Source organism: Schistocerca piceifrons, chromosome 3, assembly GCF_021461385.2.
Source record: "Schistocerca piceifrons isolate TAMUIC-IGC-003096 chromosome 3, iqSchPice1.1, whole genome shotgun sequence".
NCBI classification, from domain to species: domain Eukaryota; kingdom Metazoa; phylum Arthropoda; class Insecta; order Orthoptera; family Acrididae; genus Schistocerca; species Schistocerca piceifrons.
This window is the reverse complement of record NC_060140.1, coordinates 907,571,947-907,591,056: the sequence shown is the minus strand read 5'-3', so window position 1 is coordinate 907,591,056 and position 19,110 is coordinate 907,571,947.

The window sequence follows — 19,110 nt, the reverse complement described above, 5'->3', positions numbered from 1 at the left end:
AAGGCAGAACCGATGTAATAATGTACATATGGATCGCTGATTCCATCTGGTGTTGTGAGAGTCATATTCAAAGCCTGTGACACAGGAAGATTGCTCTCTGCACTCATTTCAAAATGAGAAAAGGAAACAACCAGCAAGCACAACTCAAAGCAAAACAGAGCACATAAATCATTTGGTAATGGCTAGAGCACAATTATTACCTGAGGTTGGTGCTGTCGTTACGTGGTAGTTCAGGCCCGATCTCCACCGGTATCTTAAGTAACCATACACTCCAAAACACCCCCTTCTTACGACTGCGACGTAAAAGTGACCGAACATACGCCGTGAGGAGTGAAAAATTGTGCTGTTGATATGTGTGCGCGGGTGTGCACTTGTGGATGCGAGAGAGATTTTCGGAGTTAGTGTTACGTTATATATTTTATGCCGACATGCGAAAAAGAAAGCTGAAGCAACCTCGCTCGCTCTCTCTCTCTCTCTCTCTCTTATAAAATCACTTGCTATCGTGTCCTCCTGGAATATATCAATCTCTTACTGTGCAAAGAAGTGCACTGTTGTAATAAGTGTATATTTCTGTTTCTCTATACGTTTCGTTTGATATAATGTCTTATGAAATATATGAATTATCGACAAAATTCTGTAATACGTTCGATGCTACCAATATTTTTTTCGGTTTTCTGGAAATATAATTTCCACTCTTTATCTTTGTAATTGTACTATGCAGGCAATCGGTGGCATACTGCTATGTGGTTGATATCGAGAACAGTCGTGTAAATGGTATAGCGCCAAGTGAAAATACACTAAATTCTGAAAATTTTCATTTGCTACTCGTTGATTTCAGTGTAAAATTGTCACAAATACATCTTTTTTTCTTTGTTCTTTATTGAGATTCGATTCCCCCAAAGGGGGCGGGCTGGCAGTAGCTTAGTATGCCGTTCTTCAGCCTACAGAATTTGTTAAAAAAAGTGAAGACAATGAATAATAAAAGCAGGCAATAAAGTCAGTGACGTAAATGGTAAAATGGCGAAAAATTGTGGAACTTAAAACGTAAAACAAAGTGTTGGCGATGCTAATAAAATACATAGGAAGCATACAGGTAAAATAATAGAGAGACAATTAAAAAACACGGCCACAGTCTGGTTTCTGTTTGCAAGAGAAGTAAAAATCACACCCAGCGACAGTATCATTTCTGTTCGCAACACTTTGGAAAAGATGCACAACACTAAACACTCACTTAAAACACTGCACTAAAAAGTTGGCACAAATATGACACACCACAGCCAAGGGCAGATGGGGGGAACCTGCACAGATGATTGGAAAGAAAAGGGGGAAGGAAAGGAAAATCGAAGTGGGGGGAGAGGGGGGATGACCCGACAGAGGAAGATGACTCATTAGAGGTGGGCGACCAGACACGAGAGGGAGTGGAGAAAGGCAGAGAAGGGGAACACGAAAGGACTCGGGGGGCTGGGGGGGTAGAAGAGAGGGAGCGTAGGCATGGAAAAAACAGGATTGAAGGGGGGAAGAGGGAGCCCGGGGAAAGGACAGAGGAAAGGAGGGGGAGGTGAGGATCAGAGTTGATAGAAGGGAGAAATGGGAGGAGAGAGGGCATCATCCGGGAGGGGGAGTTGATGGAAGCCACCTATGGAAAGGAGATGAAGGGTGTAGAGGTGGAGGGCAGGGGTGCACAACAGTGAAGGCATGGCAGAGGGTGGGGGTTGGAGAGGAGAGGAGAAACCAAAGGATGAGGGGGATCAAGGCAGTGGGAGTTGTAGAGTAAGCGGACATATTTGAGGAATAGGAGCAAATGGGGGAAAGGAATCAGGTCTTAGAGGATCTGCGTGGGGGACGGGAGGCATATACAGAAGGCAAGGTGGAGAGCATGGTGCTCGAGGATATGGAGGGACTTATAGAATTTGGGTGGGTGGGAGGGGGGGGGGGCACATATCCAGGCAGGACTGGCATAACAGAGGATGGGATGGATTAAGGTGTGGAGGATGGTAGAGGGGTGCAACCCCCATGTCTGGCCAGAGAGGAGTTTGAGGAGTCAGAGGCAGTTATGGGCTTTGGATTGGATAGAGCGGAGGTGAGGGATCCAGGTGAGGTGACAGTCAATGGTGAGGGCAAGGTAGGTGAGGGTGGGGGAAAAACAGGTAGGATGGGCGGAGGCCTGACAAATATATCGTTTTCTAGCATGTAAAATAGGATATTGCAGCTAATATCGGTTTCGAGATTGCTAAATTAATTCACTATTGATGAAGCATTTCTTATCCACAAAGCTCTGAAAGAAAATGCTCTTGTAATCCCAAAGTCTGGAGATGGTCGCATGTCGCTGCAGAAACCACGGCAGCAAGCAGGACAGACTGGAAAACATTACTGTTAGCGGACGCCTTTGTGCCAGGGGAACCAGCCCAGACTTAATACACCAGTTCAGAAAATCGTCACTGTCAGCAGAGGGCACTCTGATCACACATCAGTCCAGCATGTGCCTCATGAACGTTGGCTGTGGTGGATGACTGAACGACCTCATAGCTGCGAGTGTATACAGTGCATGTCCTTATGTTTTTGGGGTCTGCGTGTGTTCATAGTATATGAGCGTCTGGTAGTCGATAAGTATTTGCAGGATACAGGAGTGACGATTTTGTATGGTGCAGGATACGAATTGTGTTCACTACAACGCTATGGTATGATTGTACAGTCGTTTGTGGTGATATAGCCTGGTTGGAGATCAGTTTCGCACTTAAAAATTCAAGTTTTCCTCGATACTGGAAAGAGCAGCGTAATTTATAAAGTGTCTTGGCGGCAGTTTCTGTTCTTCATGATCTGTAGACCACTTTTACAGAGTTCAACTGTCAGTGCAATATGACTGCTGTATGTTTTTCAATCTGTACAAAATAGTTTTCCGCTAAAATTTTCGTAATTTGTCTGTCTGTACAAAGTGGCGGACAGTGCTTCCAGCCGAACGCTGAGGCCGAGCGGTTCTAGGCGCTTCAGTCCACAACTGCGCTGCTACTACTGTCGCAGGTTCGAATCCTGCCTCGGACATGGATGTGTGTGATGTCCTTATGTTAGTTAGGTTTAAGTAGTTCTATGTCTAGGGGACTGATGACCTCAGATGTTAAGTCCCATAGTGCTCAGAGCCATTTGAACCATTTGAACAGTGGTCCCACACCACCACCGGCAATTTGGTGGGTAAATTCAGTAAGAACCAGTTGATTTTATTTTCCCATCTGTGCTTAGACACCAGTGTGCTTCGAAAAGTGAGGAAAATGAGAAATAAGTGCCTGAACATCCCTGACTCCACCAGAATACATAAATTAAGCCGACTCAGCGTTTCAGAAAAGTGATGGACACCACAGCAGCTGCAGGACTCATAAAGTTTTTTTCTCTTTGAAAATGTCTTCAAACAAGGAGCTAAAACTCGAAAAGTAATCAGATATTTACTAATTTATTTCGAGCTGTAGGTGAAAGGAACGCACTATGTAGAGTTTAAGTGTGCCTGTTACTAGTTTCAAGTGGTAATGAGATTCTTTTCTTCCAGCTGGATAACACCAGTTGTGTGGCACCATCAATTTCGAGCTGTACTGTGATTTTAGAAATAAATAAACTGCATGAACTCCATCCCTGCAAATTGTTTAAATAAATAATATTTAAATAAACAATATCCCCAAAAATTGTTTAAACAATATTTTATTGCCTTAAATTGTTTAATGCAGTGTGATAGTGTATTAGCCTAGTCATGAGATTCTCTCAGTCCAACAATGACTGAGCGATTTTTCCCGCCACTTTCAGGGGTGGGGTTGGGGTTGTGGGTGATAGGTGACATCATAGAAGTTGGGGGAGGGGTTAGGTTGGTGGAGGTGGCCGAATTGCCCTACTTTCCCGCTAATAGTTGAGTTTCCCGCTACTTTTTCTGGAAGGGGGAGGGGAAGAGGAGTTGTGCAGGAATTTCTCAAAGAAGTGGTGGCAGAAGGGGACAGGTGCCTGCCAGGGATAACCTGTGATGCCATCAATGAGTGAGGGTGATTATTTGATTAATTAATTTGATATAAAAAAATGTGCCAGAACACACATCATCTCACTACTTACAGACCCTTGGCAGTACAAATAATTGAAGCTTGTAGGTCAATGCAGTCAAAAATATGGCCAGTTATGTCACTTATTTTGACACTCGTATACTTACTCATCAAAACCTATAAGGTTCATCCCGTTGGTTTAGAATCAGAGAACTCTCATGAACCAAAGTTTCACAGTAGAACCAAAGGAAAAAATCCGGAAGTTGTTTATTTTTAATTTCATCCACGAAAAATATCTGTCTCTCTGACCGTCCATTAAGGCCCCTTTTTCTCAGGCACGGGTATACGTATCAAGTTGAAATTTTGTCACACACTGGGATCTACGGTCCCTTGGCGGTATAATAAACGTTAGCTTCTATCAACGTATTTTAATACTCGCACACTTACTGGTGATAAGCTATAGGGGATCTTCCCATTGGTCTACATTCATGAAATTTGGCAAGAAGCAAGGTTTTACAGTAAACTAAAGACGAAAAAAAAAACAGAAAATTGTTAATCTGTACTTATGTCTCACGAAAAAGTATTTCTTTTCTCGTTTGCAATCCGACTTCAAACTCTAAATTAAAATATTCTCAAAAGTCTTGGAACCCCTGGGACCAATATCTTGCAAGTATCAATGTCGGTAACAGTCAAGAACCCGTGTATATTCTCGATTCTCGGAATGTATAAACTGGCTCCTGTACATAATTAAGTATGTACGGACTCCTCAGTGCGCGGGACTAAGACAGCAGCGTATGTTCTGGACCAGTTTTATTGCGCATGACAATGCGCGACCACATCGAACTGAGTAGGTGCAAGAGCTCTTTGAACGAGAGGATGTTCAGGGAATGGACTGGCCTCCCCGTTCCCTCCAATTTAAATCTTTGAGAAGACACTGCAGCGCGGCCACATGCACCTAAGACCACCTGACAGATGTCAACCACGCTGGTAGGGGAATGGAACGCCCTTCCACAAGGACTCCTCATCAACCTTGTGGCCAGCATGGGAGCACAGTGCAGAGCATGCATTGCCGTCTGTGGTGATCACAAACCTTATTGAGAATGGTGTCCAGCTTTTTGTAATGTTCAGGGGACCACCATAAATCGTGGTGACTTCAGTGTACTAATTGTGCTTGTGTAAAGGTGGCATATCTGTTCATCTCATTGTGTACTCTTTTCAGTTACCTTCTTTACCATATCGTAGCGGTTCTTTCTATGTATCGTCCAAGTTTCATCAAGCTATATTAGTTGGCAGTGACACAGAATGCGGAGGTTACTTTCGGCTAAAGTTTTGCACACCAGTGTAGTTTTTATATGTATGTATCCCAGTAGACATTACACTGAGGTGACAAAAGTCATGGGACACCTCCTAATATCGTGTTGGACCTCCTTTAGCCCACCGTGGTGCAGCTACCCGACGTGGCATGGACTCAACAAGGCGTTGGAAGTCCTCTGCAGAAATACTGAGCCATGACCTGCCTCTATAGCCGTACATAATTGCGAAAGTGTTGCTGGTTCAGAAGCGTGTGTGCAAACTGACCTCTAGATTATGTCCCATAAATGATTCATGTTGAACGATCAGGGTGGCCATATCACTCGCTCGACTTTTCCAGAGTCATCTTCAAACCAGTTAAGGACAATTGATCGATTCAGTTGGACCAGAGACCCCAGCCCATTTCATGCAAACACAGCTCACACTATTATGGAGCCACCAGCAACTTGGGTCCGTGGCTTTGTGGGCTCTGTGGCACACTCGAAATCTACCATCAGCACTTACCAACTGAAATCGTTACCCATCGGTCCAGGCCACGGTTTCAGTAGTCCAGGGTCCAACTGATATGGTCAGTAGCACAGGAGGTGTGCTGCTGATGGCGTCGTGCTGTTAGCAAAGGCACTCGTCTACTACTCCGCATTCAAAGTCTTGCGGCCGTAATCACATGGGAAACCTTTTGGCATGAACCGCTGGAGTACAAATGACAGCTCCGCTTTTTTCCTTTTTTTTCTTTATTGTGATTTCATTCCCCTGCCCCATATGGGCAGGGGAGGGCTGTCAGCGGCACAATCGGCCGCTCTTCAGCCGAGTGACATGACAACTAAAACAAGGATAAAATGCTACATATATAAGACGATAAAAAAGGGAAACATAAAACAGAGTAAGGGGAGATAATGGAGGTAAAAATACACTGACAGGGAGACGTTCATTGGGGAACAATTAAAAAAGTCACCATAAAGTTTAAAAAACGCAGTTGGCGAGTCTTAAAACACAAAGAAGACACTGAATGCACATGCACAGATTAAAAGTCGGCCACAGTTTTAAAAACACTCCATAACAACACACTTAAAACCCACTTGGAGCACACACGGTGAAGTATAAAACTGCCAGGTGGTCATAGAGGATGCACATGGGGGACGGAAGGTGGATGGGCAAGGCGAGGTGGAGCGCATGGCATTCGAGGATTTGGAGAGCTTTATAGAACTGGGGAGGGGCGGAAATCCAAGCTATGCTGGCATAACAGAGGATGGGCGGTTCAAGGATTTGGAGGTGTGAAGGATGGGGGAAGGATGCAGACCCCACATCCGGCTGGACAGGAGTTTCACGAGGCGGAGTCCGTTGTGCACTTTGTTTTGGATGGTAAGGAGATGGGGAGTCCAGGTGAGGTAGCGGTCGAGGTTGAGGCCAAGGTATTTGAGGTTAGCAGTGAGGTGGATAGGACGGCCATATATGGTGAGGTAGAAATCATGGAGACAGAAGGAGTGAGTGGTGCGGCCTATGATGATCATATGTGTCTTGGAGGGGTTGATATGGAGGAACCACTGGTTGCTCCAAGCGGTGAATTGGTCAAGGTGCGTTTGGAGGGTACGTTGGGATTGTTGAAGGATAGGATAAAGAGTTAGGAAGACAGTGTCATCAGCAAACTGGAGAAGATGAACAGGTGGGGGAGGTTTGGGCATATCAGCAGTGTACAGGAGATAGAGGAGAGGGGAAAGGATGGAGCATTGGGGCACGCCGGCAGAGGGACAGAAAGTGCAGAAGTTGGAATTGTCGATAGTCACATAGGAGGAACGATGAGAGAGGAAGGAAGCAACGAGACGGACAAAATTGATGGGGAGAGCATAGGTCTGGAGTTTGAAGAAGAGCCCAGAATGCCAGACACGGTCATAGGCGTTCTGAAGATCAAGGGAAACAAAAACAGCAGAGTGATGGGAGTTACAAGTTAAGGAGCTGGTCATCAGCAGAGAAGGAAGGCCAGAAGCCACATTGGGTGAGGGGACGGAGGTGGTGCTGGTTAAGGTAGCAGTGAATACGGTGAGAGAGGATGGCCTTGAAGACCTTACTCAACATGGAGGTGAGGCAGATGGGACGATAGGAAGAGGAATCAGAGGGGGGTTTGTTAGGTTTAGGGAACAGCAGGACATGGGAAGTCTTCCACAGGTCAGGGTAAAATCCAGTGGAGAGGAGGATATTGTACAGAGTAGCCAGGACAGTCTGGAAGGATGGGGGGGGGGGGGATTCCTTGAGGTGGCGGTAGGTGACGCCATCATGACCAGGGGCGGTGTTGTGTTTGGAGCGGAGGACGAGTGTGAGGTCTTGTGCGGTGATGGGAGTGTTGATGTCTGAGGGGGGTAACCGATCCAAGTACTGGAAGCTAGGGGCGAGCAGGGGGACAGAGGTGTCAGTGCGGTCAAGGACGGTGGGGAAGAGGGAATAATCAAAATAGGGATCGTCAGGAATGGAGCAGATCTCGGAGAGGTGGAAAGCAAAATGGTTAGCCTTACTGAGGTTGTCAGGAAAGGGTCGATCGACATGGAGGATTGGGTAATGCGAGATGGGATGGCTACCAGTAAGGCGGTGGAAGGCTTCCCGTACTTGGAGGAGTTGACAGGGAGGGTGAAGTTGAGGCGTGTGACAGCTCCGCCAATGCACTGCCCTTTTATACCTTGTGTACGTGATACTACCGCCATCTGTATATGTACATAACGCTATCCCATGACTTTTGTCCCCTCAATGAATATTTTTTGATATAACGATATGACAGCTTCCTGAACATATGATATCTGTCACTGTTGAACTATAGCCCGATTAAAATTACTCGATGAAAAAATGAAATGAAGTCCCATGCTTCTTTACAGAGCGTGGGGGAACGATACGGTGAATGATGATGATGAAGACGACACTACAACACCTAGTCATCTCGAGGCAGGAAAAATTCCTGACCCCGCTGGGAATCGAACCCAGGACCCCGTGCTAGGGAAGCGAGAACGCTACGCGAGACCACGAGCAGCGGACAAATTATTCGATAGTTGACGTTTAAAACTTGCCGCTACAGAGCTGCCACGCCCACTGCGTGCTACCGCTCGGTTATAGGTGGGAAACACGGTTGGTCACTTCCATGGTCGCTTCATAAAAACTGTTAAATGTGTAGCGCAGAGCAATGTTGGAAGCAGCCGCCGCAGGTATGACGCCAATGCGAGATGCACTGTCGACAGCCGAGTTTAAGTAACGAGTGACTGAACTGCGGCAGACGACGCATTCTGTAGACCTGACTTATATTCTAACGTAACCGCAACCTCGTGACCTGCAATGTATTCGAGAAAACGGCAGTCAACAGTGAGCGGCAGAACTAGAATCATGGTCGCTTTGTTAACTACGATTAAAGCTAATCTCTAAGAGCAAATTCAGGACAGAAAAATTTCAGTTTCAGCGCTAAAAAACAATCTGTGATTTCTCGCTGTCATTCATTGGTTACCTTGAACATTCCTCAGACGGGCTACACGAACTGCTGCTTTATCAACTGATGAACAGTCCAGGCTGGCTGTTGATTGTAGATTATAGACGATAAAGGCAGATTCCAAACGGAAAACTCTTATAGAAAGGGAAAAAAGTTTATAGGAAGAGAAATAAGGGTAAATAAAAAAGTCAATACGGTAGTGAAAATGACTCGGTAAATTATTAGAAATTTAAAAAAATACATTTAAATCAATTAATTGAATAAAAATAATAATTAAATTCTTTTGGTTGGATTTAGAAAGAGGAAAATTTTCGTTGTGCGTCACGAGATTTGAACCTACACCCTCCTACACAAGAGATGAATGTACCAGCTACTGGTTCAAATGGTTCAAATGGCTCTGAGCACTATGGGACTCAACTGCTGAGGTCATTAGTCCCCTAGAACTTAGAACTAGTTAAACCTATCTAACCTAAGGACATCACAAACATCCATGCCTGAGGCAGGATTCGAACCTGCGACCGTAGCGGTCTTGCGGTTCCAGACTGCAGCGCCTTTAACCGCGCGGCCACTTCGGCCGGCAGCAGCTACTGTGCTATGACTCTATGCGGTATAAAATTGTTACGTTTATCACTGATAGCCCAACTGAGCTTCACGTGCTGTCTTGCGAAACTTATCCAATGTAGGTCAATCTCTGTGATTATAATCAATGCTGAATCGTGTCTAGTGTAACAGGATCAAGTAGAGTTTGGTTATTGCCGTATATGAAACTCACGTATATCGTTAGCATCGTTGTATGTGGGAGAGTAGATTGTTTTTGGTGTGGTTATGACGTGTGTTGAAATACAAAATGAAAGCTGGGCAATGTGAACTGACCATTTGCAGTGGCATTCTGGCAACAGTGAACAGTTCAGGTGTGACGTTCAGTGCTCTGATTGGAGGCAACCAGCTCCAGCGATTGAAGTGTCAACTATCAAGTAATTTTAATCGAACTATAGTGCAGCAGTATCGTCGACACTGGCTGACAACAGCTGTTGAGAACTGCCCCGTCACTGGAGTGTGTGCAGGGGAGTGATGGCGCAGCAGCAGAGCGCGCCCGGGGGCCTGGCGCTGTTCGGCACGCCTGCGCCGCGCACGCTGCACACCCCCGGGGGCGGCATCCGCCGCCTCCGCCGCCCACGCCCCAGGCCAGCGCCGCCGCCGCAGACGCCCGCCTCCAGCCGCCGCTCCTCGTCCTTTTCGTCGGACCCAGAGCTCAGGCTCGACTTGGATGGGCTCAGCTGCAAGGCCGTGTCTTCCCAGGGAACGCCGACATCCAGCAAGGTAACGCTCAGTGTTACATACCGTAATAATCTGCCTCCTGAAATGAATCCTTTTTGGGTCGTGATTTATCCCTACTGTCGCTACCCGCATTTATCACAGGATGGACTCAGTCGCTATAACCGTTGTTTGTCATATCAATGAAATCGTGGTCGAGAAAAGTTATGTGGGTACATAGGCGTCCACAAAAAGAGGGGGGGAGGGGGGCGGGAGGGCTAGTCACTTGCAGTTTGCCGCCCCCTTCCAATCTGGAGCGTATAGTTTTTATTAATTACTGAAATCTCATACACTTGTAACTTATAGAACTGATTTCGCTAAGCCTCTCATTCAGTCAATTGCAAGAGTTTCCTGTGTACTGGCGAGACTGGTGCTTCTCTGGCAGCTGCGGCGCATCATACGCGTAAGTTAAATGTATTGCGATTAACTGGCATGCCAGTCCCACACCGTGACATACCATACGATATGTAGCACCCTTGTTGTTGTTGTTGTGGTCTTCAGTCCTGAGACTGGTTTGATGCAGCTCTCCATGCTACTCTATCCTGTGCAAGCTTTTTCATCTCCCAGTACCTACTGCAACCTACATCCTTCTGAATCTGCTTAGTGTATTCATCTCTTGGTCTCCCTCTACGATTTTTACCCTCCACGCTGCCCTCCAATACTAAATTGGTGATCCCTTGATGCCTCAGAACATGTCCTACCAACCGATCCCTTCTTCTGGTCAAGTTGTGCCACAAACTTCTCTTCTCCCCAATCCTATTCAATACTTCCTCATTAGTTATGTGATCTACCCATCTAATCTTCAGCATTCTTCTGTAGCACCACATTTCGAAAGCTTCTATTCTCTTCTTGTCCAAACTATTTATCGTCCATGTTTCACTTCCATACATGGCTACACTCCATACGAATACTTTCAGAAATGACTTCCTGACACTTAAATCAATACTGGATGTTAACAAATTTCTCTTCTTCAGAAACGCTTTCCTTGCCATTGCCAGCCTACATTTTATATCCTCTCTACTTCGACCATCATCAGTTATTTTGCTCCCCAAATAGCAAAACTCCTTTACTACTTTAAGTGCCTCATTTCCTAATCTAATTCCCTCAACATCACCCGACTTAATTAGACTACATCCCATTATCCTTGTTTTACTTTTGTTGATGTTCATCTTATATCCTCCTTTCAAGACACTGTCCGTTCCATTCAACTGCTCTTCCAAGTCCTTTGCTGTCTCTGACAGAATTACAATGTCATCGGCGAACCTCAAAGTTTTTATTTCTTCTCCATGAATTTTAATACCTACTCCGAATTTTTCTTTTGTTTCCTTTACTGCTTGCTCAATATACAGATTGAATAACATCGGGGAGAGGCTACAACCCTGTCTTACTCCCTTCCCAACCACTGCTTCCCTTTCATGTCCCTCGACTCTTATAACTGCCGTCTGGTTTCTGTACAAATTGTAAATAGCCTTTCGCTCCCTGTATTTTACCCCTGCCACCTTTAGAATTTGAAAGAGAGTATTCCAGTCAACATTGTCAAAAGCTTTCTCTAAGTCTACAAATGCTAGAAACGTAGGTTTGCCTTTCCTTAGTCTTTCCTCTAAGATAAGTCGTAAGGTCAGTATTGCCTCACGTGTTCCAGTGTTTCTACGGAATCCAAACTGATCTTCCCCGAGGTTGGCTTCTACTAGGTTTTCCATTCGTCTGTAAAGAATTCGTGTTAGTACTGTGCAGCTGTGGCTAATTAAACTGATAGTTCGGTAATTTTCACATCTGTCAACACCTGCTTTCTTTGGGATTGGAATTATTATATTCTTCTTGAAGTCTGAGGGTATTTCGCCTGTTTCATACATCTTGCTCACCAGATGGTAGAGTTTTGTCAGGACTGGCTCTCCCACGGGCGTCAGTAGTTCCAATGGAATATTGTCTACTCCAGGGGCCTTGTTTCGACTCAGGTCTTTCAGTGCTCTGTCAAACTCTTCACGCAGTATCATATCTCCCATTTCATCTTCATCTACATCCTCTTCCATTTCCATAATATTGTCCTCAAGTACATCGCCCTTGTATAGACCCTCTATATACTCCTTCCACCTTTCTGCTTTCCCTTCTTTGCTTATAACTGGGTTTCCATCTGAGCTCTTGATATTCATACAAGTCTTTCTCTTATCTCCAAAAGTCTCTTTAATTTTCCTGTAGGCGGTATCTATCTTACCCCTAGTGAGATAGGCCTCTACATCCTTACATTTGTCCTCTAGCCATCCCTGCTTAGCCATTTTGCACTTCCTGTCGATCTCATTTTTGAGACATTTGTATTCCTTTTTGCCTGTTTCACTTACTGCATTTTTTTATTTTCTCCTTTCATCAATTAAATTCAATATTTCTTCTGTTACCCAAGGATTTCTACTAGCCCTCGTCTTTTTACCTACTTGATCCTCTGCTGCCTTCACTACTTCATCCCTCAAAGCTACCCATTCTTCTTCTACTGTATTTATTTCCTCCATTCCTGTCAATTGCTCCCTTATGCTCTCCCTGAATCTCTGTACAACCTCTGGTTCTTTTAGTTTATCCAGGTCCCATCTCCTTAAATTCCCACCTTTTTGCAGTTTCTTCAGTTTTAATCTACAGGTCATAACCAATAGATTGTGGTCAGAGTCCACATCTGCCCCTGGAAATGTCTTACAATTTAAAACCTGGTTCCTAAATCTCTGTCTTACCATTATATAATCTATCTGATACCTTTTAGTATCTCCAGGGTTCTTCCATGTATACAACCTTCTTTCATGATTCTTAAACCAAGTGTTAGTTATGATTATGTTGTGCTCTGTGCAAAATTCGACCAGGCGGCTTCCTCTTTCATTTCTGTCCCCCAATCCATATTCACCTACTATGTTTCCTTCTCTCCCTTTTCCTACACTCGAATTCCAGTCACCCATGACTATTAAATTTTGGTCTCCCTTAACAATCTGAATAATTTCTTTTATTTCATCATACATTTCTTCAATTTCTTCGTCATCTGCAGAGCTAGTTGGCATATAAACTTGTACTACTGTAGTAGGCGTGGGCTTCGTATCTATCTTGGCCACAATAATGCGTTCACTATGCTGTTTGTAGTAGCTTACCCGCATTCCTATTTTCCTATTCATTATTAAACCTACTCCTGCATTACCCCTATTTGATTTTGTGTTTATAACCCTGTAGTCACCTGACCAGAAGTCTTGTTCCTCCTGCCACCGAACTTCACTAATTTTCACAATATCTAAGTTCAACCTATCCATTTCCCTTGATGGAGCAATACTCTCTGAAACTAGTTGTGCTAATTAAATATCATTGATAATTGAAGCGAATTTCTCATTTCATTAGTATGATCCTCAGTTGTGGTTATTCACCAAATCAGACTTTATGTACCAATTTATTACTTTACATGAAGCTAATTGGTAACAATCACTTGCATTTGCCTACACTGGTACAATGAATGATGTCACAGGCAAAACAAACCATGCGCGACAAATTCGTACGGATATGATATAGCTGTTGTGAGCTCAACCATTTTTTCGCACTATTAGTCTCGTAGTTACTAGTGATTCAGATGTAACGTTATTGTCATACAAGAAAGTTCGACCGACGAGCAAAGAGACGTTTTCACATCAACAGAGCTCAAATGACAGTCGCGTTCCATCCATGAATAGGATAGGAAAAGGAGAAAACTGTGCTGGTACATCTATGACACTCCACCATATGCTTTATGTGGGCTTACGGTGCAAAGATATAGGTGTAGAGAAGACTGCATAACAAAGGATCCGTAAAAAGAAATGTGGTTGGATCAAGACCCAGAGAGAAGTTAACAAATAATAGACAACCTTAGGATTCCGGAGAAATGGACTGGATGAAGCGATATCCTTGCCAGGATGCATCTTGATGTTGACTAATCACTTGAAGGTTTAGAGGGTGACATCCATTTGTGACAACAAGGCTAAACCACAAAAGGGGAAGATCAAAGCTATAAATAATGTAGGTGCTCAATAATTTAGAAGCCTATTCAGCTCCTTGGCAATGGCCTTGCTGCAGTGGCTGCACTGGTTCCCCTGAGATCACTGAAGTTAAGCGCTATCGGGTGTGGTCAGCACTTGTATGGGTGACCATCCAGGCCGCCGTGCACTGTTGCCATTTTTCGGGGTGCACTCAGCCTTGTGTTCATTGGTCAACACTTTTGGGACGAGTTTGGCACACACCTTTCTCATGTTCAAATCTTCAGTCACAATGCAGAAAACGGTTGTTTTTGACATGTTTAGAGTTTGTGCTATCAATTGAAGGCACAGCCGTCTGGCAGAGCTAAAATAACCACACACACACGTCACATTTTTGTCAACTCGTGCGATTGATGGCCGTCCACAGCGAGGTTCATCAGTGATCTTCTCTCAGCCCCCCATGAATGACTTGTGCCATCGGAAAGCTTGTGATACGGACAAGCAATCAGTCCCAAAGGCATGCTGAAGTAATGGAAACGTTTTGGTGGCGGACTTCCCAAGTTTAACGCAAAATTTGATAGTGTACCTTTGCTCTACAGAATGATCCATTGTGCCGTGTTATATAAACTCAAAACAGGGTTGACGGAAATGCACGTCCTGACTCTCCGGCAGCTCGCAGCTGACTGAGACAAAGAGCGTTTTGAAGCTAACCCCCCCCCCCCCCCCCCTCCCACTTATCCCAGCCGGGTACAACACGCTGTGGTGTACCATTGCGTCAGGAAAAAACTGGTCGCGTTACTTATGGAATGCACTCTGTAATATGTAATCTTTCTTACCCATTATTTCTGTTAGTCATTTATTTACACTCTGGTAATATCAGTATATGGATTTTGCTAATAATTATAACAATGCTGATCATTTGTGCACCCCATTCAACCACATAAACACATGGCATTCACCAATTCAGGTCTGTTCATTTCAGCTAATGTAGCCCCATCCGCTTTTGTCTGTGGGAAAGTTGTTTTATTTCTAGCTGTGACAGGGATTCCCCTGGGAGAGACATCACACACACTGTGCACACATTTAAAAATCAACTTATGATTCGTTCAGAAATCAACATAGAATGTGTTCAAAAATTTTCAAAAACCAGTTGGGATGTGTTTCAAAATCATACGAATAGTCGATAGACCAACCAACGATGCTAGGCACTTCGTGAAACGAGGTTTTTTTCTTTACTAATATGAATTTGGTGCCTCCTGAAATTGCTACCCAGGGCAGACACACTGGTTTGCTCCTCCCTAGATCTGGGCCTGAATAGTTATCCACTTCTGTAACAGCAGAGGCTAGTTTACAGTACATTACTACTTGTCACACAGCCTTACAATAAACCCTGTCAGTTTACCATGTGACTAAGAGAACTTTTCATTTGTTGAATCTAGATAATTTGTAGAATAAATTTTCTCTTGTGTTAAATCAGAGTTTGTTGAATACCTTTGTATCAGAGTATTTAATTCCATTTTGGACCCTAGATGAGGAGCACAAGTCTATAGTAATATTATTTTTGTGTCTTGCATTGATGATGTGTAAACCAGGGCTGCCTGGCAGAGCTGTCCCATGTGAACTTAGACATTCATTGTCATCATCATCAAATTATCATTATCATTCATCAACCATCTCCACTAGTAAGAATGTAGTATATGAGCACACTTCAATTTTGTCTGACCATGAACACTACTGCCCTCTTGACAAGGTGCCATTTGACTCTTCTTCCATCCAGATCCTGGGCCAACCTCTAGGTCTCTTGCTTTCAGATTCTTTTTCAGGCCATTTCCTTGATGTTCCTCATTGTTTCCTCCTCTTTACATGTCCAAAACATTTCAGTCTTGATGTCCTTATGCTTTTGCATAATTGGTTACTTCATTTGTGTTTCTTGATGGATATTTTCAGTCCATATCTAGAGTTTTCTTATATTTTGGAGTATTGAACTTAAGAACTTTATTTCTGCAGTCTTGAATCTGCTATTGTCTCTACTGTTAGGTTTCAAGGGCATCCACAGTTATTAGTTAAAAAACTATGATAAAGGGTTTTCTTATCTCTTAAATGGATTTGTTTGTCCCATGGAAGAGTTGTAACCTTTTGCCTAACTTAATAGTAAAAGTGAGGTCCTTTTTTTAAATGCTGTTAGATATTTCCATGGAAGACTTATTGTATTAACTTACTGTACTACTAAGGAACTGATTGTGGTCATTTCCCAATTTATCTCCATCCAGGTCAACATACACATGTAATCCTTGTTTGCTGACTGGCATCATAATGTTTTTGTGTGTCTGATTTTTATGTCAAACTGCTTTTATTGGTGGTTACATATGTTTAATTTCTGTTACTCTTCTTCTGTGCTTTCCCACACCACCACATCATCTGCAAAGGCCTATTATTGGATTACTTACAAGTGTTTGTTTCCCTCTCTTTAGTACTTCATCTATCATAGTGATGAACAAGTATGGTGATAGTGTTGCTGCCATGTTCCACTCCTTTGTTTATGGTATACTACAAGGGTTGTCCAGAAAGTAATGCACCACATTTTTTTTTCTCAGCCAAAAACAATTCTACGAATGTGAAATGTTATGTATGTATTATTTCAAGTTTCCTAAGTTAGTGTGCCAAGTTTCTGTCACATCTGATGGATAGTGTAGCTGCAGGACAATTTCAAAATGATGTCTGTAGGTGATGTATGTTACAAGCAAGATCCTGTCACTGAATTTCTCATTGCAGAGAAAGGAACTGTCAGGAATATTCATAAATGCTTGTGCAAAGTCTGTGGAGCATCTGCTGTTGACAGGAGTACACTTAATTACTGTCCATGGAGGGTGAGGTCATCAGAAGGCTGTTCAGCAGAGCTCCATGATTTGCAGCGATCGGGGAGACCATCCACCACTGTCACACCTGACACATTGCAGCGAGCTGATGTTGTCATTCACGGGGACAGATGCATTACAACTCAGCAGTTGGCACTGCATCTGTCAATCAGCAAAGGAAGTGTGGATGCAATTATCCACACTCTCGGATATTCAAAAGTGTATACAAGATGGATCCCATGGTGTCTTAACGGTGGATCACAAATTGCACAGAAAAAACATTTGTATTGATTTGTTGCAGTGTTTTTTATGGTCCCATTCCCACTCCCCCCAGAAGAAAAAATTCAATGCAACTGCTTCCACCGGTAAGGTCATGATCACTGTGTTCTGGGACTGTGAAGCTGTGATTCTCATCAATGTGATGCCAAGAGGCAGTACCATTTATTCAGAAGCATACATTAACAAAACCCAAGAAGTGCTTCTGGTGCCTTCAGGGTTATAGCAACCCAGGAGATGTTTTGTGGCAACATGATAACGCTTGGCCCCACACAAGTCTGAGGACTGCTGAACACATCACAAAACAGGGTTGGAGAGTGTTGCCCCATCCACACTACAGCCCTGACCTAGCCCCCTCAGACTTCCATTTCTTTGGGCCAGTAAAGGATGCCATTGGTGGAAGGCATTTTGAAGATGATGAGGAGATGATTCACACAGTGAAGCACTGGCTCCGCCACCAGGACAGGGATTTGTACCGACAGGGCATACACACCCTTGTTTCATGCTATAGGAAAACTATAGAATGGGATGGAGATTATGTGGGAAAATATGGTGTGTAGATGAAACACCATTCTTTCATGTGTGTAATTCATATTACGTTCAATAAATAACTGTTGAAGAAAAAAAATTTGATGCATTACTTTCTGGGCAACCCTTGTAGTCAGAGCACCTCCTATATGGGTGCATATATGGCAGTGGTTATAAAACAGTTTTACTTTGCTGATAGGAGACTCTGGTACTTTCCTCCTTTTATAGACATTCCAATAATCTGTTTCTTGAAAGCTTTCATAGGTCTTTTCTGAGATTGGAAGACAAATATGGTATCCCTTCTTTTCTCTCTGAATTTTTTCATTATCATTTGAACCTAGACATTGGTGTGGTAAAATATTTGTAGTATCCTTTACATCTACCAGATTGTTCTCTTACATTTTGAGTGTTCAAGTAGGACAGTGAATGACCATGCCCTGTAGTAATCACAGCTGTGTGCGTGAGTTGCATTTAATGAGCGCGCGAGCATTTGTGTGTGTCTGTGTGTGTGTGTGTGTGTGTGTGTGTGTGTGTGTGTGTGTCTATTGTTGATGAAGGCCTTAATGACTGGAAGCCTTAATTGGGAGAGTCTTTTTGTTGTGCTACCTACGACTCAGCATCTCTCCTATATGGTGAGTAGCAACTTTACTTCTCGTAATTCTGCTAGAAAATGTTAGTATTGCACAGTCACTCATCCAGAGACAGCAATTCTGTAGCTGAAGAAATATTCACATACAGAACTGGCCAATAAAGGGAACAGTGGTTATCACTGAGGTCGTTGGCATTTTCCTTGGTTGCTTTCCACAGCTTGGGGCTAAGTGTCATGGGGAGTGACTACATTGTGGTGTTGGCTTAAGACTATCTGCATCTTTCACCCCACATTCATTCAGTACAATGTGAATGGAGTACCACACAGTACAAGTACTCATACCAGCCCTCAGTAACAGTCAGTAACGCATCTGAGACAGCCTCCATTATCATAAAATTTCCTGCTAGGATTTCATGCCTTTTTGCTAGCTTTCCACACATGTTTCTCAATTTTTCCCTTTGTTTCTGTAGAAGGTATAGAACTTCAATACAGAATCCCCATTTTCAAGCTTTCACTGGCTCTTCTATGACACTTTTATTCAGAATCAAAACTATTTCATTTCTTGTCTGCCTTCAAAGTACAAAGCATTTTTTGGTGACATCCATTCCAATAGTTTATTAAGTAGTCTACTTCCATTTGGTTAAGCCATCCAATTCATTTTTCATTATGATTTGTCTCCTATCAGATATTTCTTACACTTTGTTTGTAGCCCTCTATGTTCTGTGTATTACAACAAATGAAAATTTAGAAGAGACTGAAATTTAAACCCACATCTATTGCTCATTGTGAGATGTTGCCGTAACTA